Consider the following 23,104-nt stretch of genomic DNA (forward strand, 5'->3'; position numbering starts at 1 on the left):
GCGAGACGGCGAGCTGGCCGCGCGGAGCAGGGCCGCGGCCCCACCACACGGCCCGGCCCCCTCGGGGTGCCGCGCGGCCGGGCTAGCCCCGGAGGGGGGTCTGGGGGGCGAGGCCCGCGCCCGGCCACCCACCCGACACAGGGACCCGCCGCGGAGAGCCTGGGCAGCCCGGCGGCGGCGGCATCCCGCAACCCCGCCTCGGGCCGGGCCCCCCGCCCCTCCCTGGCCCGCCGGCACCGCCCCCGGCTGCCCTCCGCCGCCCGCCCGCCGGGGCTGCGTTCCCGGCCCGGCCTAGCCCCGCGGTGGAGCCGGCGGCTGGGGGAGGGCGTGTGGAGGGGCGCTCCGGCCGCGGCGCCCGCTCGGCGCAGTCCGGACCGCGGGACGCGAGCGGCCCCGGGCGGGGCGGAGCTGGGCCGGGGTCTGGCAGGGGAGGGGAGAGGCCCGAGGTCGCGGCTGGGGATCTGCTGCCCCGAGGTGCCGCCGCCGCCGCCGCCGCCGGTGCAGCGCTGGAGCTTCCTACTAGCGAGCTGGACCTGCGCGCCACTGAGCATGCGCCGCCGGGCAGGGGCGGTTCGCTCCGGGTTTTCCGGCTCCCGCGGGGGAGGAGGGAGGCGCCCGGCCGGGCGGCAGTGCGCCCCCAGGGCTGCCGGGGGGAGGTGACGGGGTCGGGGAAGTCGCCCCCTGGGCCGAGTGGGTCCTGCGGGGTGGGGGCGGGGTCGGGGAGGGGGAAGTGAGGGTGCAGCAGCCCCCGTTGTGTGCTCGGGCCGCGAAGGATCCCACCCCTCTCCTGCGGTCCCCGTGCTTTCTTTTCGGAAAGGGGTGTGTATGTGTGTACTTTGCTCCCGAACACGAAGATAAGGGCTGCCCAGAGCATAGTAAACAGACTGGACAAAAGATAGCTGGTTTCTCACGAAACTTGGTCAGTATTTGTGAGATAATAGGAGCGATTGCAGTGTTTCCAATCGGCCTTTGCACATCATCAAGGATAAAATGTGTACGTGTGATAGTGTGTGTATGTGCGTGCGTGTGTGTGTGTGTGTGTGTGTGTTTAAAATGCAATATGTTCATCTTTCAAACCCACGGCAAATCATGAACTCCAATAACCACTTACCTCCCGTGAAAACTGAGACCTCGTCTGCAGCTCCCCGACCCCACAACACCTCGCTGGTGGGGTTACATCCATCACTTTCCTTGCATCGAGGTAACCAACTCCTGGAAGGCAGTCTCTTCGCGGGGAACTCTGTACGAATAGGCACTCGGTGGGAGTTTGTGGGATGATGCTAAAGGAGCATTATCTATGCAGTGCTCCTCCACCTTCAGCCATCGTCAAATATCTAAAGGACTATTATGGGGAAATTGTATGATGTGTTTGTGTGATTCTAAGCAATTTAAGATCACGCTTCTGACCCAAATTACTCCTTGGTTTCCCATTATTCCTTTCAAACTTCTGACCATGGCTGGCAAAGCCTGCGTGCGGCTCCTGTTTGCATGCTTAGCCTTTGCTCACCTTTCTAAGCCTCGGCTCAGCACACTCCAGTCACACCGGCCTTCTATTCCCGCAAACACCAACCTCTTTTCTGCCTCAAGGGCTTTGTCCTTCCCCCAGCCTGGAACTCACGCTGCCCCCAAAGGTTCGCCTGGCTGGTTATAAACGCCACCTCCTCCAAGAGGCCTTCTCTGATAACCCTCAGTGGTTCCCACCTGTTTCCACCATCAGCCTTGGCTTGTCGGCATCAATCACGGCCTCATTTTTAGTCGTTGGTCTATTCCTACTATAATGCAGGCTCGAATAGATCAACAATCTTTTGTATTCACTCTAATTTATTATTGCAGCCCCAGAATCTCCAGTACTTGGCTGTCTTGGGTGGGATTGAAGAAAAAACTGGCTATGGGCATTCCAGGCAGACACACCTGCATCGGCAGGAGAGAGAGACATGATAGGTTTATAGGAGGCAACAGTACATTTTAAGTGAGCGCTATAGCTGGAAAGTAAGTGCTCAGTAGATGCTCAAAAAATAATTTTGAACGAATGAAAGTTGAATGCAGGAAACTTCCAGGAAGACTACCTAACCAGAGCTGTCCCAGGACACGGACAATCTTTGGGAGTGTGCATGTAAAACACACACACACACACACACACACACACACAACCGTGCATGCACTCCCTCGGGACGTTGGGGACGGTTAGGAGGTTGGGCTTGACCTACAAGGTCCCCTTCAACTCGACTCTGATAGGACTGCAGAGGTAAACAAGCCCTGGAATCATGGATCACGGCCTGGGCCGGGCAGGCTCCGTGGCCGGGGCAGGTGCTCGCTAGTACGGATGTTTGGGCTGCAGCCTGAGAGCAGGCGGCCGGAGGGATATTGCAGAGCAGAGACGGGGCGCTTCTCAGCTGAGAGACCTACGAAGAGGGGTGCTGGGCTGGGCGCCGCTGGGGAGCCATCGAGCCCCCCTGCACCGTCTGCCTTTATCTCCAGGGACAAACTCAAAACACCTGTGGGCGTGCAGCGTGAGAAAATAGCGGCGGGTACTCGAACGTGCGGGCGGGGACTCGAGACCCGCGTGGGCCCCTCCGCGCTGGCTGCACTGCTACGCAGGCGCAGAGCGTCCGTGCGCGCCCCTCCTGGGCTCGAACCGGCCGGAGCCACAGCGGACGTGACGCAGGGCGCCGGCCCAGGCGGCGCAGCGGAGGCCCGAGGGGGCGTGTCAGGAGGGCTAGGCGAGCTCCGAGCGATTGGCGTGGGGACTCGAGCTGCAGAGAAGGGGGTGGGGAGGGCGATCCGCCGGGCGGCGCGCCCCCTGCAGGTGGGAGTGCAGTTCTGCGCTCTCGCCACCCACCCCACCCCCCGCACCGCAGCCTGACGCAGCCACAGGGCTCCCTGCCTGGATGCAGCCACAATTCTCTTCCTGAAGCAAACTTCAGGTCCGGTATTCTCCAGTTCAGGAGTCCCCACTGCAACCCCAGGATGAAGTTCAGAGTCCTTGGCTTGGTCTTCATGGCCTTGCACGATAGGGCCACTGCTTATCTTTCCAGCTATATCTCTCATTCAAAATGTACTGCTGCCTCTTATAAACCTATCATGTCTGTCTCTCTCTCCTGCCTGTGCAGTTGTGTCTGCCTGCAATGCCCATAACCAGTTTTTTTTCTTCATTCCCACCCAAAACAGCTTCACCCCACCACACATATACACGCTCATGGTGGAACTCTTAATCCACGCTGTCGTCACAGCTGAATTGCCAAGTTTCCTCCCAAGTCTCTCTCAACTACAATTCAGGGTTCCTGCCCCTTAAACTTCAGAGCCCAACAAGCATAAAAACAGTAGTGTCAGCCATCGACTCACATCACCAAGAAAGAATTACTATCCAGAAAGGTAGTTTACCTTAGAGGAAATAATGATGGTTAGCTGTTCACCTCATTAGTAATCAGGGAAATGCAACTTCAAACCACACTGAAAATACTATCTCATGCCCGTTGAATTGGCAAAATTTTTAAGTTGAACAATACTAAGCTTTGGCAAGGATGTAAAGCAATTGAAATTCTTATCCCTGCTATGGGAAAATAAATGAGTACAACTACTTTAGATAATTATTTCTTATTTTAAAAGATGAACGTGGGCATGTCCTATATAAATAAGCACATATATTCCTATAGCATATATATCCCAGATATATATCCCAAAGTCCCTCACTGCATTGCTTGTAACAGCATAAACAGCAGAATGGGTAAATAAATTGTGGGATACTATGGAGCAACAAAAACCGAACTGAAGTCATATACATTTCAATTTACTGGATGTTTATGTGCCCTTCTCCCCGTCCCCCCCCCCCCCCCAATTCCTTTGTTGAATCCTAATCTCCAAGATGATGGTATTTGGAGGTGGGGTTTGGGGGAAGTGATTAGGTAATCAGGGTGGAGCCCTCATGAATGGGACTAGTGACCTAATATAAAAGACCCCAGAGCTATCTGTCACTCATTCCACCACGGGAAGAGAAAAGTAGACAGTTATCCATGCAGCAGGAAGCAAACAGGTATCTTGATCTTGGACTTGCAAATCTCAAGAACTGTGATAAATGAATGTCTGTTGTTTACTAGTATATACCACCCAGTCTATAGTATTTTTTTTTTAAATAACAGCCCAAATGAACTAAGACACACCTCAACATAAGTGAATCTTTATTTTTTTTTAAATATATTTTATTGATTTTTTACAGAGAGGAAGGGAGAGAGATAGAGAGTTAGAAACATCGATGGGAGAGAAACATGGATCAGCTGCTTCCTGCACATCTCCTACTGGGGATGTGCCCGCAACCCAGGTATATGCCCTTGACCGGAATCGAACCTGGGACCTTTCAATCCGCAGGCCGACGCTCTATCCACTGAGCCAAACCGGTTTCGGCCATAAGTGAACCTTTAAAAAAGAGCACTGGTAATATGGAGATATGCCTTGTGAACTTCCAACAGGGGAAAACACATTGAGCACGACACCGAAACTATCTACTGAATAATTTATTATATAAAGTGCAAAAGACTAAGTAGAACTGAGTTGTGTTGTATTTATTGTGATACCTAACCTTCAAGATGGTGTTACAGAATTTACCAGGTGACCGGAAAATACACACACAGGAGTACTCGGAGATACTCATTTTTATTTCCAGATGTATTAGTACCGTAACTCAGGGAAGCCTGTTTCCAAATCCTGAGCAAACCAATATGGAGGAAGCTCTCTCTTTATACCCTTTGGTTTCTTTGTCCTCCAAATAAGGATCAGACTTCCGGACCTTTCGCGGGCTTTGCAAAAAGCCCTGCATGTTGGGAGGGGGGCCGTGAGACCACACCGAAGGGCCTGGCCTGGCACCAGTGCTGATAACTCCCTCCAGGGGTTGTGTATGGTTCATGGTTTATGGCCTCTGTAAAATGTGAGTATTTAGGTAAACAGGTCTTACAAGATCAGATAATTAAGGAAGGGGCAGTGACTAGACTCTAGGCTATCAGGAATGTGCATTAGGGATACTGATTAACCAGGTACAGAGTCAGGCTGCTGGTCTCCTCATCAATGGCACAGTGAGCCTGACCTCCTGGTATAGATACCACTCCCACACTGAGTAGACAATCCTATTCAATCGTCAATCTGCAAAATAGGGTTTTGTAGAAATTATGTATGTGGTTTCCGAGGCTAAATTTTAAAAGACATTGTGATTTTAGCTCTTGGAGAAGCCACTGCCATGTTGTGAGGCCACTCAAACAACCTTATGGAGAAGAGCACACTGGGAAGAATTGCAGCCTCCTACCATCAGCCATGTGAATAACCCAACTTGGAAACAGATCTCTCTCCCAGGGTCAAGCTTTCAGACGACTGAAATCTGGTTAGTATCTTAACTGAAAGCCTTTTCAGAGATTCGGAGCCAGGACCACTCATATAATCCATTTCTAAATCCTTGACTCTCAGAAATTGTGACATAATAAATGTGTATTGTTTTAAGCTGCTAAGTTTTGGAGTCGTGTGTTATGCAACATTCGAAAATTAATATTTTTATGGATACATACATAAGTAGTAAAATTATATAACATGGTATTCAATTAATACCAAATTTATGAAGGATGTAAGAGATAGTTAGAGACCTTTAAGATATGTCATAAATTATAGGAAAAAGCAATGTGGAACAGTGTTAGCAACTGGGGAGGTTTTATACAAGAATCTACTGAGATACTGGTAATGTTCTGTTTCTAACCAGAGTTAGTAGTAAGCACACAGCTATTTTATTATCTTAAAATTTAAACATACATTCTTTTTATTAATGTAGACTGAGTGGCCAGATTATTATGACCGGCCAGATTATTATGACCACCCCATCAGTCGTTCGTTGGGCCACCTTTTGCCTTCAATAATACTGCGGCAATTCTTCTTTGGCCCAACGAAGTACTGATGGGGTGGTCATAATAATCTGGCCGGTCATAATAATCTGGCCAATCAGTGTATATTTTTATTGATTTCAGAGAGGAAGGGAGAAGGAGGGAGAGATAGAAGCATCCATGATGAGAGAGAATCATTGGTCGGCTGCCTCCTGCATGCCCCACCCTGGGGATCGAGCCCACAACCCAGGCATGTGCCCTGACCAGGAATCCAACTGTGACTTCCTGGTTCACAGGTCAATATTCAACCACTGAGCTACAGCGGCCCAGCCACAAATACAATTTTTAACAGATAAGTTTCAAAAGCATACAAAGATTCTCATACCTTTCATGCAGACTCATCAATTTTTAACATGTTGCCATATTTGCTATATCATTTCCTTTCTGTCTCTGTCCTTGTCTCTACATACATATGCGTATACATACATACATAGAAGCCTGTTTGTGTATATTTCTTCAGAATTACTTAAGAGCAACTTGCACACATCATCCCCTTCACCACAAACATTTCAGTGAATTGGTGTGCATTTTCTAAGAATAAGGGCTTTTATTTACACAACCATAGTAAAATGATTAAGTTTAGAAAGCTACCACTGCTACAATGCTATCATCTAATCTACAGACCTTATTCAAATTTCACCAATTGTCTCAGCAATGTTCTTTATACAGATTGTTTCTCCTGGTTTAGGATCCAATGCAGGATCACATACTGAATTTAGCTTTCATGTCTCTTTAGTCTCCTATAATCTGGAACAGTTCCTCAGTCTGTCTTTGTTTTTCATGATGTTGACATTTCTTAAAATGACAGGCCATTCTGTTTTATAATGTCCCTCAATTTGGGTTTGTTTGAAGTTCTCCCATGATAAGATTCAGATTTTGCTTTTTTTTTTTTTTTTAGGTTTTGCATTTTTGTCAGGAATAGTACATAGTGACGTGTCCTTCTGAGTATATCATATCAAGGGGACACAATGACAGTTTGTCCCATCATTACTGATACTAACTTTGATTACTTGGTTAAGGTGAAGTCTTCCAAGTTTCTTTAATTAATTAGTGACGTAAAATATATGTTATTTAAAAAAAAACAGCTTATTGAGATAAAATTCACATACTGTATAATTCACCCATTTAAAGTGTTCAAAGCAATGGTTTTGAGTTATTCACAGAATTGTGCAATCACCACCACAATCAATTTTGGAATATTACCATCACCCCAAATAGAAACTTCACATCCACTAGCAGTCATGTTTTTATAGAATTCTATTTTATAGGATTCTATTACATGGATGTACAATAATTTATCTGTTTCCTTTTGAAGGACTTTTTTTCCTAATCTCTAATTACAAACAGTACTGCAATGAGTAAAATTGTTTTGCTTGTATTCAAGTATGTCTGAAGGTAAATTCCCTCAAGAGGACTGCTGGGTCAATGGAAAAGTACATTAGCAATTTTAATGATTATTGACAAACTAGGGGCCAATGAACAAAATTTGTGCACCGGTGCGGTCCCTAGGCATGGCCAGCGATCAAAGCACAAGCGTCTAGCATGGAAGGGCAGGTCCCACCTGATCTCTGGGCCCTGAGCAGCACCTAGGACCCTGGGCCCCCACACACACCCTCTACCTGAGTCATCAGGCGCCCCACCACCACTGCTGGTCATCATCTGTGGGGCAATCGGCAGGGCAATCAGGTCCCACTTGCACCCGCCTTGGCCTGGCGCCACCTGCTCCACCATCCCGCCGCGGTCCTGCTCTTGTCAGGGCCCATTGGGCCGGCAGTGCCTCCACTGCCACCCACTACCAGCGCCGCTTTGCCAACTCCCACCATGTTTTGCGGCGCTCCCTGTTGGTCAGTGCACGTCATAGGGAGTGGTCGAACTCCCCATCAAGGGGGCAATTTGCATATTAGGCTTTTATTATATAGGACTAGAGGGCTAATTATTTAATGTTTATACTGTATTTTAGGGTGCTCTTTTTGGAGTGATAGAGTAATAATAAGCCAAAGGAGAAAATGTTACTTACCTAATAGTGACTATTTCTAATATTATTCCTATTATATTAGTATCTCTAAGGAATCTAAAACAGTATTTTGAGTTTTTTTGAAGTCATACCTCATGCCTTGAAGTGGTAATAACTTCTGAACTATATAGCACTAGTGATCTTTTTTTTATACTATCGTCTTATTCCTTGTTCATTCTGTAAAGCATGTAGCTTAATTACAACAAATTTATTCCATAATATATCTGCTATCAATTCTTTGGCTCTCAGGGCTGTAACCCCATTGGGAGCTCATAGGCTCTTCCAGACGAGGGGAGTGACTCTAGATTTTAGGAGATAAAGAGTGACCTGCAAAGTACCGGTTTTTTCCCAAGTGCATACAGCAAACGACAGAGCCAGTCAGGCCCTCTGGTCAGTTGGCATTTTTGGAAAGCTTATATTGTTTATTACATCCTTATCATTTTTATATGTTTTTATTCAGTTTAGAGAGAAAGGAAGGGAGAGGGAGAGAAACATCCATGTGAGAAACATGGATCGGCTGCCTCCTGCACGCCCTCAACTGGGGATGGAGCATGAAACCCGGGCATGTGCTCATTCCTTATTATTTTTAAAAAGTAAGAAATTGTAAGGAAGCTTACATAATCTGTTTTGCATGTAAGCAAATTTGCATGCAAACTGAGGCTAACTTGTTGCGGCAGACCTGGGCGTACTGTGCAGCTCAGATGCCGTCTCGAGAAGACTTGTTGGGCAACTGGGAGGAGTGTGCAGTTAGCGGACAGTCTGCAGCTCCTTCAAGTCTCCTTCAGCTTTCGAGCCAAGGTCAGACTCTTCCTGAGGTGGCCCTAATCAGTGACGCAGAGAGATGATGGAACAAAAGACTGGCCATTTCCGCCCACTGCAGGATCCTCTCCCAGGCCATCTCTGATCTGGAACTCCCCATTGGAGTGGCTGAGGCACCAGCAAACCTGCTCTGTGGGCTGCTGGCTCCTCCGCCCAGGCCTGCTTCCTCCTCCTCCTTCCACAGATGTTACTATCAACGAGCCTTTGGCATTCTTGACTTTATTTCAGTTTCTTCTTCCGAGCAGTCCCAACTGATATATTTGTAAATGGGTATTGATTTATAAGATACCAACAGATATTTTTAATCATGACGCTGCCATATAAAACCCTCAGATTCATTGGTTATAGAAATACATCTATAACTTTCCAAACTGATTGCTTTCTCATAATATGTACAGAATTTGATATAGCTCTGAATATCTAAGTAAAGAGGTTACTCTAATTTTGATTATGTTCCTTAAACAGAGTTTACTTATGATAAAAAAAAAGCATCCACACTTCATCAGATCTACTCTTTCACTGCTTCTGACAGAGATAATCTCTTCTTTTATTTTTTCCCGTAAACTACTAGCAGTTCTAAAAAAAGAAAGAGAAAGAAAACAAATAAAAAATAATAATAGCATATCCCATCGTCCCTTGTGCAACAGTTCATTTCCCTAAATCTTTGGAAATTACTTATACATGCATGATTTATGAAGAGAATGCCAGGAACACAGTTTCATAAGGATTCTATTAAAAGTCTCTCTCCCTGAGGCAGAGCGTTGCTGGTTCAGAATGGTTTTCCTCTGAACCTCCTTTGTCTACAAATGAAAAAGATTGCGTAGCTTTTGTTTTCTTAACTCTAACATAGAAATTAAAACAAAAACAACAAAACCTTGGAATGGAAAGCAACAGTAACAGCTAAAGAAGAACTGAATTTTAATTTGCCCAGCTGATCAGACAAAAATAGGTTTTCTTATTACTGAGCGTTCAGTAGAAACAGTTCTCATGAAGTATTTTGTTAATATTCTTTTTAGTTGTTTTTTGTTTGTTTGTTTAATCCTCACTCAAGGAGTGAGGAAATTTTTTTCATTGATTCTAGAGAGAAGGGAAGGTAGGGGGGAGGGAGAGAGAAAGAGAGAAAGAGAAACATCGACAGGGACACATCCATTGGTTGCCTCCTACTCATGCCTCTACTGGGGCGGGGATTGGACATGCAACCCAGGTATGTGCCCTTGACTGGGAATTGAACCAGAGACTCTCCCTGTGCAAAGGCCAAGGCTCTAACCACTGAGCTACGCTGGCCAGGGCTTAGTTGTTTATTGATTTTAGTTAGGAGAATGTGGAACATCTTCTGAAGGTGAAACAGAGGAAAAAAGGATTGAAATGGAACCTGTGTGCCGAATAGGTCCAGCGCATTTCTTGTAAGTTTATTCCTGGTTCTTGTTAACTTTTGTTGTTGTTAGAAATGGGAATTTAAAAATTACATTTTTTGTCCTGACTGGTTTGGCTCAGTGGATAGAGCGTCGGCCTGCTGGAGGGTCCCGGGTTCAATTCCGGTCAGGGGCATGTACCTGGGTTGCAGGCACATTCCCAGTGGGGGGTGTGCAGGAGGCAGCTGATTGATGTTTCTCTCTCATCGATGTTTCTGACTCTATCCTTCTCCCTTCCTCTCTGTAAAAAACCAATAAAATATATATTATTTTATTTTATTATTATTATTATTTTTAATATATTTTATCGATTTTTTACAGAGAGGAAGGAGAGGGATAGAGAGTTAGAAACATCGATCAGCTGCCTCCTGCACACCCCCTACTGGGGATGTGCCCGCAACCAAGGTACATGCCCTTGACCGGAATCGAACCTGGGACCCTTGAGTCCGCAGGCTGACGCTCTATCCACTGAGCCAAACCGGTTAGGGCAATAAAATATATATTTTTTTAAATAAAATAAAAATTACATTTTTACTTAATTATTATTGGATTAGAGAAAAAGCGTTTTTTAAATATATATAGTTGACTTAAACCTGGCCACTTACCTAACTCTTTTAATAGTTCTACTAGTTTTCTTTCTAAAATAATGTCTTTGATTCTCTGCATTTACAATCGATATGCAAAGTATGATGATTTTTGCCTCCCACCTTCTTATAGAGGTGGGAGGAGTGGAGTCAGACCTCAGCAGTTCCTGGACCCCACAACCACTCTGCCTTGACCAAAATCGGGAATGCTGCCCACCACCGATGTTGAAAGCTGCTGAATCAAGAAGTCATCTGCCAAATTAATAAACTGCTGCTACAGCGACTGGCTCCGGATTCTTGCCACCTGTGCCCCACTCTGCCCCAACCAAGCAGATGCTCTGCTCACCGCCTCTCTCCACAGATCGCTCTGTTCCAAATCGAGGTCTCACAATAGTGTTTCTGTTTGGTGGGACCCAAATCACATCGTGAGCCCTAGCCACAAAGAAGCCTGAGAAACAGTGTTTTTAGTTTCTCTCTCCGCCTTCACTCTGGGCAGCGGTTCTCAACCTGTGGGTCGCGACCCCTTTGGCGGTCGAACGACCCTTTCACAGGGGTCGCCTAAGACCATCCTGCATATCAGGTATTTACATGACGATTCATAACAGTAGCAACATTACAGTTATGAAGTAGCAACGAAAATAATTTTATGGTTGGGTCACAACATGAGGAACTGTATTTAAAGGGCCAGAAGGTTGAGAACCACTGCGTCTAGAGCATGTCAATATGCAATATCGGGCATAGTATTCTTTAGCATATTTAGAAAGTTCCCTCCTATTTCTTTTTTAAAAAAATTGGTATAAAATAAACACGAATCTTACCATTTTTAAATGTACAGGTCACTAGTGTTGTGTATTTCACATTGTTGTGCAACCAATTTCCAAAACTCTTTTTGTTTTGCAAAACTAAAACTCTGCACCCATTACACAATTACTACCCATTTCCCCCATCCCCTCAGCCCCTGGTAACCACTACTCTCCTTTCTGTTTCTATGCATTTAACTTCTTTAGGTAACTCATATAAAATGGAATCATACAGTATTTGTCTTTTGGTGACTTGTTTCACTTAGAATAGTGTCCTCAAGACTCATTCTTGTTGTAGCATATGTCAGGATTTCCTTCCCTTTTCAGGCTAAATAATATTGCATTATTTGTATATGGAACATTTTGCTTGTTCATTTGCCAATGACCCTTGGGTCCCTCCCACCTCTTGGCTATTGTGCATAATGCTGCTATGGGCATAGACCTACAGATACGTCTTTGAGACCTGTTTCCTATTATTTTAGATACATACCCATCCTCTTATTTCCTTTCATCTCAGAGCTCAAAAAGGAAAGTGTTGCTGAATTTTATCAAACAATTTTTCAATATCTGTAGCAGATTATACTAGTACTTTTTAAGATGCCACAACATTATCGCTCCTCCCACATGCTTGATGCTTTTTCCACTGAGCTGTGGGGTTTATATCCTCTCTCCTTGAACCTGGGAAAATCTCTGTGACTGCCTGGACCCAGAGAATACAGCAGAAGTGATGCGATGTTACTCCCAAGGCTGGGCCATAAAAGTGCCATGCACGTCCACCTTCTTTTCTCGGATGCTCACGCTTGGAATCCATCAACCACGGTATGAGAAAGCTCAGGCTAACCCATGGAGAAAGCACCTACAGAGGTATGTCTGCAATTCCCACCTGACAGCCCAGCTGGGATCCCAGCCCTCAGCCAGCATCAAGTGCCAAACAAGTGAGTGGTGATATCGCCAGATGATTCTGTTGCCTCAGCCTTGACACTGCCCCGTGGGGCTCTGGACATCGTGGTGCAGAGATCAATGGTGCCTGCTGTGCTCTGATCTGCTTTCTGACCCTCAGAATTCATGAGCATAACAGAACGGTTGTTTTATGCCAGGAAGCTATGGGGTGGTTACACAGTGGTACAGGTAACTGGTACCATATCTAATGATATGATCCTTTGGTTATGCTTTCATTTTTTTTCTTTTTAATATATTTTTATTGATTTCAGGGAGGAAGGGAGAGGGAGAGAGAGATAGAAACATCAATGATGAGAGAGAATCATTGATCAGCTGTCTCCTGCATGCCCCCCAACGGGGAATCGAACCCACAACCTGGGCATGTGCCCTTGACCAGAATCGAACCTGGGACCTTTCAGTCCACAGGCCGATGCTCTATCCACTGAGCCAAATCAGCTAGGGCATTTTTTCATCATTTGATGTAATGTTTAAGTACTTCTGTACTGGCAGAATAAACTGTCCTTGCTCAAGTTGTATTTATTAGCTATACTAATAAAAGGGTAATATGCTAAGTAGACTGGGTCGACTGGACATCTTCTGGACATCCCACTTCCTTCCAGACAAAGTGGGGGCTGAGACAGAGGCAGTTAGGGGGCGATCAGGCCTGCAGGGGAGCAAGCAGTTAGGGGCGATTAGGCTGGCAGAGGAGCAAGCAGTTAGGGGGCGATCAGGCCGGCAGGCAGAGGCGGTTAGGGGCAATCAGGCAGGCAGGTGAGCAGTTAGGAGCCAGTGGTCCCAGGTACCTTACTTATATTTTAGCTTATGAAGCAGGTGGTAGTATCCCCATTTTTCTGAGGAGAAAACTGAGGTTCAGCTAGTTTAAACTCTCTGCCCTACATCACCCCGTGCAAAGCTAACTGCAAGGTCAGCGATTGCTTCACTCCAACCACTGGCTCCTCCTACCAAGGACTGTCTGTACACTGCTGTTTCAGATTTATCTCTTTGGAAAGGGAGATTATTCAAGAGAGGAACGTTCCAATGGCTTTGTTCTTTAATCTTTTGAAGGACAGCAGTGTGCAAGGTTATTGTGAGGTCCAGCTGGGGCTGATGTCAGGCTGCAACTTGGGGAGGTCCCCTTGCTCAATTCCAGTCTTGTTCTTTTTTTTTTTTTTATAAATATATTTTATTGATTTTTTACAGAGAGGAAGGGAGAGGGATAGAGAGCTAGGAACATTGATCAGCTGCCTCCTGCACACCTCCTACTGGGATGTGCCCGCAACCAAGGTACATGCGCTTGTAACATGAGGATAAAATGAAAGCAAGTTTGGATGCTCTTCAGCCGTGGGCAAACTACAGCCCGCGGGCCGGATCCGGCCCGTTTGAAATGAATAAAACTAAAAAAAAAAAAGACCGTATCCTTTTATGTAATGATGTTTACTTTGAATTTATATTAGTTCACACAAACACTCCATCCATGCTTTTGTTCCGGCCCTCTGGTCCAGTTTAAGAACCCATTGTGGCCCTCGAGTCAAAAAGTTTGCCCACCCCTGCCTAGGTCATCCTCGTCTTCCCCACCTCACAGGCAGGCTCAGACCTCAGATAGCAGAGCGTCACTCCACCCATTCTGCCACCTGGCTGCCTCCACCATCTGGCTCCCTATTCCTTACCCGGGTCTCACTTCTCCAGCCTCTCATTTGTCTAACTCCAAGCTCCTAATTTCTCAGAGATTCTACTTTCACTGAAGCAAATCCCGATGTTTAATCCTATTTTTCCTCTTCTTCCACTGAGAACTGTCTTTTGGGGGAGCCACCTTTTGCCCATTGCATGCCCGTCAAGATGACCCCGTCCTCTCCTGGACCTTTGTTGATGAAATTCTTGTAAAAAGGCAAGGACCGGAGAAGTGGTCTTTGAGGTACCCTTCAAGATATGCCCAGAGTAACACCAACTCCATGCATTACGCAGAATGGGCTCAAGACTGGAAGAAAGAATCTGTAAAGGGGGTAAGCCTGGGACCTGTCCAAATGGCACTGAGTATAAACTAGCCACTATATATGTATGTATGTATGTATGTATGTGTGTGTGTGTGTGTATTTTAAATGTGTTTTTATTGATTTCAGAGAGGAAGCAGGAGAGAGATGAAAACATGGATGAGAGAGATTCATTGATCAGCTGCTACCTGTACAGCCCCTACTGGGGATCAAGCCCTTAACCCAGGCATGTGCCCTTGACTAGAATCAAACCCTGGACCCTTCAGTCTGTAGTCCGATGCTCTGTCCACTGAGCCAAACCAGCTAGGGTTAGCCACCTTTTATAGATAGTAGCAAAGAAACATATTTTCTGATAAGGTCTCCCTTACTCTATCATTACCTCATTATCACACAAAACTTTATAACGGTGGTTTATGATTTTACATGTAGAGGAAAGTAATGCCCCATTCAATAGAACTCAGTTAATTTATTCTGCAGAGTAAAGTGATTCCTAGTTCCTTGTATAAAGCAGAGTGGCTGCGGCAACATTGATTTTTTTTTTAAAAAAACTTATCTTAAAACATTTCTTTCACATTCCTTTAAAATCTATATTGCTAAGATGCTAAGACAAGCATCTTTCTAATAAAAGAAATCCCTGATGTAATGATATAAAGACCATTTTCACTAGAGACGGGGTGTCTGTGTCGCCATTTTCTCATTTCAAAGCTGCAGGATGCAGACATTGCTTCTAGCCTAATGTCTTCAGGCTTCGGAACCCATGGCCATTAGGCCCATGGAAAACATTTAGTTCAAGATCCTCATTTTATAAGTAAAGAGATAAAGCCTAAAGAAAAGCTGAGTACTTGTCCAAGGTCAAACAAGTCTGTTAATAGTAGAAACAAAAGTAGAATCATGGATGGGTCCTAAAGTGCTCTTAAAGTTTAGATGTGATCTTGCCCAGCCGTTCCAGGAAAGTCTGCCCTCTTCAATCCCAGGACTCTAAGTCCAACAGCATGAATAGTATCTGAACTTAGAAAAAGGTATTGGCAATTTCTACCACTGTGATTTAGTTTTTCTTTTATTTTTTGTTTAGTTTTTCTTGATTATTTTTTTCTCCTTTTAAATGCTTATTTTAAACTAGAGGCCCGGTGCATGAAATTCGTGCACTGGGGGGCGGGGACCCCTCAGCCTAGCCTGTGCCCTCTTGCAGTCTGGGACCCCTCGGGGGATGTAGCAGTGCGCCAAGCAGCAGGCAGCCAGGGAGGAGCTCGAATCAGGGCCAGGCGCTGTGTCGCTCATGCTGTGCCTGTTGCTGCCGCCCGGTAGTGCTACTGTGGAGTCGGGAGAGACTCCCACCATGGCAGCTGCACTTGCCAGCCGTGAGCATGGCTTCTGGTTGAGTGGCGCTCCCCCTGTGGGAGTGCACTGACTACCAGGGGGCAGCTCCTGCATTGAGCACCTGCCCCCTGGTGGTCAGTGTGCATCAATAGTGACTAGTTGTTCCAGTTGTTCCGTTGTAACGGTTACTTAGGCTTTTATTATGTAGATTAGAGGCCTGGTGCATGAATTTGTGCATGGGTGGGGTCCCTCCTGGCTGACCGGGGCCGTCTTGCCCAGTCCCAATCGGGGCTGGCTGTGGGGGAGGGACTGCGGGAGGTTGGCTCTGGGAGTGCACTGACCACCAGGGGGCAGCTCTTGCGTTGAGTGTCTGCCTCTAGTGGTCAGTGTGCATCATAACTACTGGCTGGTCATCCAGTCATCTGGTCGTCTGGTCGTAATGGTCGCTCAGGCTTTTATATATAGAGATAACCTTTGTGTGAATAACTTGTTCCTCAACAACCCCATCACCCCATTGTTTACAACTATGGTTCTCAAAGTATGATCCTAGAACTTGATAGAAAAGCAAATTCTTGGCCCCCACTCCAGACCTGCTAAATTCTGGGGGTAGCACCCAGTAAGCTGTGTATTAACAAGACATAGGGGAATGCTGATGCACACTGAGGTTTGAGAACCTCTGGTTTAGATAATTTTTGCTTGAATTAATGATAACACTGGGGTGGCAATATGGTGACTTTTCATCACTTATTAAACATTTGTTAGCTGGCATTTTTCTTTTTTTTACTGAGATATAATTGTCTCAAAATAACATTGTGTAAGTTTAAGGTGTACGACATGTTGATTTGATACATTTACTTACATATTGCAATAAGGTTACCATCATAGTATTAGCTAAGGTTGCCATCACATCACATAATTATCTTTTTTTATTTGTGGTGAGAACATCTAAGATCGAGTCTTTTAGCAACTTTTAAGTATATAATACAGCAGTTGGCTATAATCAGCCTACTGTGCATTAGGGTGATTTTCAGACTTACTCATCTGTTCACTGCAAGTTTATACCCTTGACCAACATCTCAATTCTTCCATCCCAGACCCCTGGTAACCACCATTCTACCTTCTGTTTTAGCTTTTTTGGATTCCACATGTAAGTGATATCATATATACTTGTCTTTCTCTGTCCGATTGATCTCACTTAGCATAGTGCCCTCAAGGTCACCTTGTCACAAATGGCGGGATTTTCTTCTCTTGGCTGAATAAAATGTCAGTGTATGTGTACACCACATCTACTCATCCAATGATGGACACCTGGTGGTTTTCATATATTGGCTACTGTGAATAATGCTGCAATAAACGTGTGAGTGCAGATAGCTTTTCTATATCCTGTTTTATTTCCTTCGGGTATATAACCAGAAGTGGAATTGCTGGGTCATATGATAGTTTTATTTTTTGAGAATTACTATACTTTTTTCTGTAGTGGCTGAACCAATTTACATTTCTACACAAAGTTTCCTTTTTTTCCACACCCTCACCAACACTTATCTCTTATCTTTTTAATGACAGCCATTCTAATAGGTATAAGGTGATATTTCATTGTGGTTTTGAAATATTTTGTTGTTAGTGATCTTGAACATCTTTTCATGTTCCTGTTGGTCATTTGTACGTCTTCTTTGGAAAAATGTCTGTTCAGTTCCTCTGCCCATTCTAATCAGATTGCTTGTTTAATTTTTTTGCTATTGAGTTCTATGAATTCTTGACATACTTTGGATATTAACCTCTTATCTGATACACAGTTTTCAAATATTTTCCCCCATTCTGTAGGCTGCCTTTTCATTTGGTGGATTGTTTAGCTGACATTCTTTTATACAGTGAAACTTTCCTTTACTTTGCCCTACCTTTTTATTCTCCCCCATTACCTCACCACTATGGATTCATAGACTTTGGAAATTCAGTGTGCTAAAATCAGTTGCAGTTATTGCATCTTGGCCTTTTGGCTAAGATCGAGTGTAGTATCTGTTCTCACCAGTTTAATAAAATCAGTTACAGTTTTCATTCTATTTGATGTCCAAGTAATCCCTTATTTACCCTTTAAGCTGTTCTGGTATTCCCCCTACCTGGCTTCAGGAGTCGCTGAGACCATCCTTGGTGTCTGACACAAGAAGACTCAGTGATTCTTGACTCTATTTACCTGTTTTTATACTAAATCTTGAGTGCAGGAACAAAGTCTACTCCTTAACTTTTACCCGAAGGGACCTGATATCTAAATTGTATTCTACACTATAAATGTATTCAGACAAGGTAAGTGAATTTAGCCATTATTTTGGGAAGGGCAAAAGGCTATTCAAAACCATATTGAAGTTCCCATGATTCTTAGCCTGGGTTGGTTCAGAGTAGGTGTAAATCACAGTATTTTGTTGTGACTTTAGGTTAATTAATTTGACTCTGAGCTCTGGTCCTTGATCAAATAAAGAAGATACTTATTCATAATTGGCAAGAGCATGCTAGAGTAATAAAATGAGATATTTGGTTTTAGTCTTTAATTTATACAGTTTTTAGGGTCTATTAAATACAACACATTCACATAAATATCTCAATGCACCCCGGCTGGTTGGCACAGTTGGATGAGCATCGTCCCATGCACCGGAAGGTTGCCGATTTGGTTCCCAGTTAGGGCACATGCCTGGGTTTTGGGCTCCATCCCTGGAGAGGGATGTATAGGAAGTAGTCGATCTACGTTTCTCCCTCTCCCTCTCCCTTCTCCTCTCTCTAAAATCAATAAAAACATTAAAAATATCTCAATGCTTACTAGAGTAACCTAAATCTAAAATTTGCAAATTTAATACAGCTATTAAATAATTATTTCAGTGTTTACTAGTGTACCGTGTTTTTCCATGTATAATGGAAAAATAGCGTAATGGGTGTGAAAGTGCTTTGTAAATTTGGGTCAGACATATAATCTTCACAGTACTTTTAAAGTCTTAAGATTTTCTATTTATAAGACAAGTTCACATCCTAGTCTTAAATATTCTAAATTTTAAAACTATTTCTCTTAAATTTATTCATGCCTAATTTTTTCAAACTGGCAATTATGGCCCCCCCCCCTAATTATTTGACTTCCCATTCTAGACTTATTAAAATTTTTATAATATTATTATACAAATAAATTGACTTTTACATGCTTCTCCCAAGGACAAACTTTAACTTCTTGTCATGTTTTAATTTTTATCTGCAATATGCAGGCAACATAATCTGCTGTTCTAGTGGTTCATGCATTTGTGTTTTGCATATTTTTATACAAGAAAATGGAGAAAAAAAGAGAAGTTGGCCAGATGGGAGTCTCTTCCCAGGCAGAAAAGAACTAGAAAAAAATTTGCATGACCACAATCTCTTCTGTAGACAAAGGATGTTTGTTTTCAGGACTGGAAATTGGTCACAGGGTGACAACCCATCCCCAAATTCCTGAGGCAGCCCTAGCGTCACAATCTGAGGGTCTTAAATAGTTCCCAAGTTGCAATTATTTCCAAATTTAATCAACTCCCAGAAATTAGCTAATTAAAAATAATCATCTAAAACAGCAGGCCCTTTCTCCAAAATTAAACACACACTTTCTTTTACTGGCTGTTTAAACGAGTTTTGCAAAAAACCCAGCCACCTGTTCTGGGGTGGGGGGTGAGGGTGGGAGGTGCTAGAGTTCCTAGGAGGTGACTATTCTTGGTGGCCAAGTCCATCCAATCCTTCTTGGAATGTCATCATCAGCTTCTGCTAAGATATAAGACTTTGTACTTGGTGGGTAAAGACAGACAAGGAATTTTCTTTACTTCTCTTCGAATCCCTTTTCCATATACTTGTTTATATTCTGTAGATGATGTAATTACAGTAAAGCTCCTAAAATAGTGTATCCCCTCTTCTCTTTCCTTACTCCCTGCAGCCCTAGCTGCCTGGTTTCCCCAGGCTCTGCCCTCCTACACAGGAAGCTGGGTGTGGTCAGGATTTACATTTTAGTTTGCATTGATGATTTAAGGCCTTTTTTAGTAGAAATCCAAGCAGAATACTTTTCTGACCAAATTTGTTTTAATTGAAGTTGAAACCTCACTGAATAGAATGCCACAGAGTAAAACTAGTTTGCAGGGGAGTATTTCTCTAAATTCAGAAAATTCTTAAGAATTCACAGACTATAAGAGAGATGCATAGGAAAGCAATGCTATGGAGTTGAGATGAAGGAGCTTCCAGTTCAGTTTCTTTCCAGGTTACCTTATCTTAACAGCTAAAGCAAACAAACAAAAACCAAGGAACAATGGAAATAATATTTTAAGTCCTCCTTGAGAGCTGCGAATTTATCAGTGACATCTGAGAGGAGGGGTTCCATGGCATGGGTAGTTTGACAGTGGAGCTTCCATTCACTCTTTGTCTTTTAGCATATTGAGTATTTGTGGAATATGGTAGGCTAGGTTAGCCTATGTAAGTGGATTTAGTGGAATCTATATATATAAAAGGCTAAGTGACTGACCGTCCATCTGTCCGACTATCTGGTACATATGATGCACACTGGCAATTTAAGAATAAACGTTGACTCTGGCATGCGTGTTACATATAAAGCTCTCGCTGGCGCCAATCACATGCGTGTGTTTCGATTGGTCATTCTCGATTGTGAATTTGATTGACACTTCTATTATAGAGAAAGGGCGAATAGCGGTATTAAAATATTTCTTCTAATTAATTTCCTTTCACTGTGCATGAATCCGTGCATAGGGCCACTAGTATTCTATATAATAAAGAGCTAATATGCTAATGGTCATGATGCCCTCACGCTGTAATGACTGATCAGCAGGAGGCTGCGTGCGCAGCAGGCGCGGGTGGGCAGGGCTGCCTGCGTGGCAAGGCATGCACGGGTGGATGGGGACTTGACTTTGAGGCCCTGCCTGGCGCCAGCCCGGCACTGGCCAGGGACGTGATGCTGTGTCCCCCATCTTTGGAACTTGATGGGGGTGGGACTGGCCAGGTCTGGGCCTCTTCCCTTTTAATGTGCATGAATTTTGTGCACCAGCCACTAGTTAATATAATACTTTGTAAAAAGATGGGGAGCTTGGGGAAAATATATTGTTATTACAAATAATTATATTTTTAATAAGAGCAAAATTCTTACATCAATAACTAAAATAAATATTTTCTAATGCACATGATTTAGCTTAGCATGTATATGGGCATTATTTAAGTAAATATAGGTATGTATTAGGAGTACATACTTAAAACTTTTAAAACCGAATATATCCAAAATGCTATTTTACCATGTAATTGATGCACATTATTAATGAGATATTTTACAATCCCTTTTTTCATACTAAATCTTTGGCATTCGCTGTATATTTTACACTTTAAGCACATTTCAATTAGAACCAGCCATATCTCAAGAGTTCACATTGTAGCAACCGTATTGGACCACACAGCTCTAGAGAGTCTAGCTTTCATTATCATTTAATTTCCTTATTTTCAATGTCATTCCTAACTTTGGTTGTTTCATTCTGGATTAGATTGTTGCAAATAGGCAAGTGTAATATATATTTTCTAGAAATCTTTCAAAGCCAATAACAAGAACCTGGAAGAAACAATCAATAATAGTGCATGCCTAGTTTTGTGTGAGCTTATTACAAATGGTTGGATCTTTACATCCAGAATTCCTTATCTACTTCTTTACTAGATAGAATCTATACCAGGGAAATATTAATGTAGGTGCATTAACTCCTATCTACTCTTCTCCAAAAGAGGATTTAGGCAATTATGTTTTTAACCAGAATTGTGATATTTTAGCCACCACTTCTATTGATGTGTCTGGATTTTATCAGGTAGCGGCAGGTACTTGTTTTAACAGCTCAGCACTTGAACCACCCGCTGGAGGTTGTATATAGTATTTAAACAGTGCAGATGCAATCTAACGTAGCCCTCTCACACTTAAGGAAAATATAGTAGATAATGTCTAAGAAGGGCAATTATTAAACTAATTTCTATAAACATAACTCATGCAGATAAAAGGCTCAGAAGAGAAGTTGCTTTAAAATTAGCCACGAGAGGTATAGGCCTGTAGATGTTGGTGAAATTGGCTTCGCTCATGTGAATGCAGGCTGAAGATAGTCATTCCTATTTGTTGATGAAGCTGGTAAGGGCACTAGATGACTTGGACCCCTGGTTTTACTTTTGTTGCTGAGATTGGCTATCGTTAAGTAAAAAAAATAGTAGAAACCTGGTTATTATGTTGTCAGTCATGCATGATAGAGCTCTTACAGAATACGCTGGCTACCTGAGCCAGCCTCCCTCATTTCATAGGTAAAAAACCTGATGCCTGAGGTGGGCTGGGCTGACTCCCAGGTCTTTTCTCGCCCTGCCCAGTGATCTCTATACTAAGCTACTAAAGGACATGAATAAGCAACATTTGAAAGAAAACATGAGTGGCAAAAAAAATGTATGAAAAGCTTATAATGAAAGGAATGCAAATTAAAACCAGAAGGTGCCATTTTTCATTTAATAAATTGGCAAAGATACAAAATTATAATGTCTTTAATGTGAGACTTTTGGGAAATGGGCATTTAAGCACTAAGCTGAATGATAACCTGAAATTTCACAAGTAGAGACCTATTCCTTTGGCTTAAAGTTTTGCATCCTGTTAAATATGAAAAAAAAGAGAAGTAAAATGTTATGCTTTAAACGAGTCATTTTCACCTCATGAAGAATGAATACATAGGCTCCTTTTCTGAGACTGGGGTTTCATAATGGTAAAGGGAAAAGCAAAATGGCCTCTGAGTGTGAATGCGTTTGTGCAAAAGTTCAGGAGACAGAAGCGAATGGCCCTTCTTACAGCTTACTGATGGCCGGCTTTGATCATCTGAGTCCATGTTGGGATAGGTTCAGGATGTCAGAATTACATGAAGAAAAGTTCCCAGAAAAATACTTTGACCTCTTTTCTTTCTTTACAGTCGGCATTTTGGTTTGGGGCTTACTTGGTGAGTATTTTTTCTTTTGCCTTTTTAAAATGAATTCATGGAGAGGTACTGTTTCTTAGAGGTGGTCGCTTGAAGCTGGAGATGAATTTGAGGCCATCACTTCCAAAGTTCCTTCCTTACACAAGACCTGCAAAAGGAAGGCTCTGACAGGCTAACTAGTGTGTATCTTCTGTCCACATATCCAAATGGTGAAAATGGACAGCAAAAAGACTCATATTGCAATTCCTTCAGCTTTATGATCTGTGATTAATGTTTGTATACAAACCCTGCCTCATTCCAAAATGGGTCTGAGGCAGCATGAGCTACTAACTACAACCGTCAGCCCAG

At 43.6% G+C, this 23,104-nt stretch overlaps 1 pseudogene; it reads left to right on the forward strand.

The window, feature by feature from the left end:
- Positions 1–17,759: 17,759 nt before the first annotated feature.
- On the forward strand, positions 17,760–17,875 carry LOC139020270 (U2 spliceosomal RNA; annotated as a pseudogene).
- Positions 17,876–23,104: the final 5,229 nt, after the last annotated feature.

Source organism: Myotis yumanensis, unplaced genomic scaffold (assembly GCF_028538775.1).
Source record: "Myotis yumanensis isolate MYYU_CA2020_CCGP unplaced genomic scaffold, mMyoYum1.0.hap1 SCAF_11, whole genome shotgun sequence".
NCBI lineage: Eukaryota > Metazoa > Chordata > Mammalia > Chiroptera > Vespertilionidae > Myotis > Myotis yumanensis.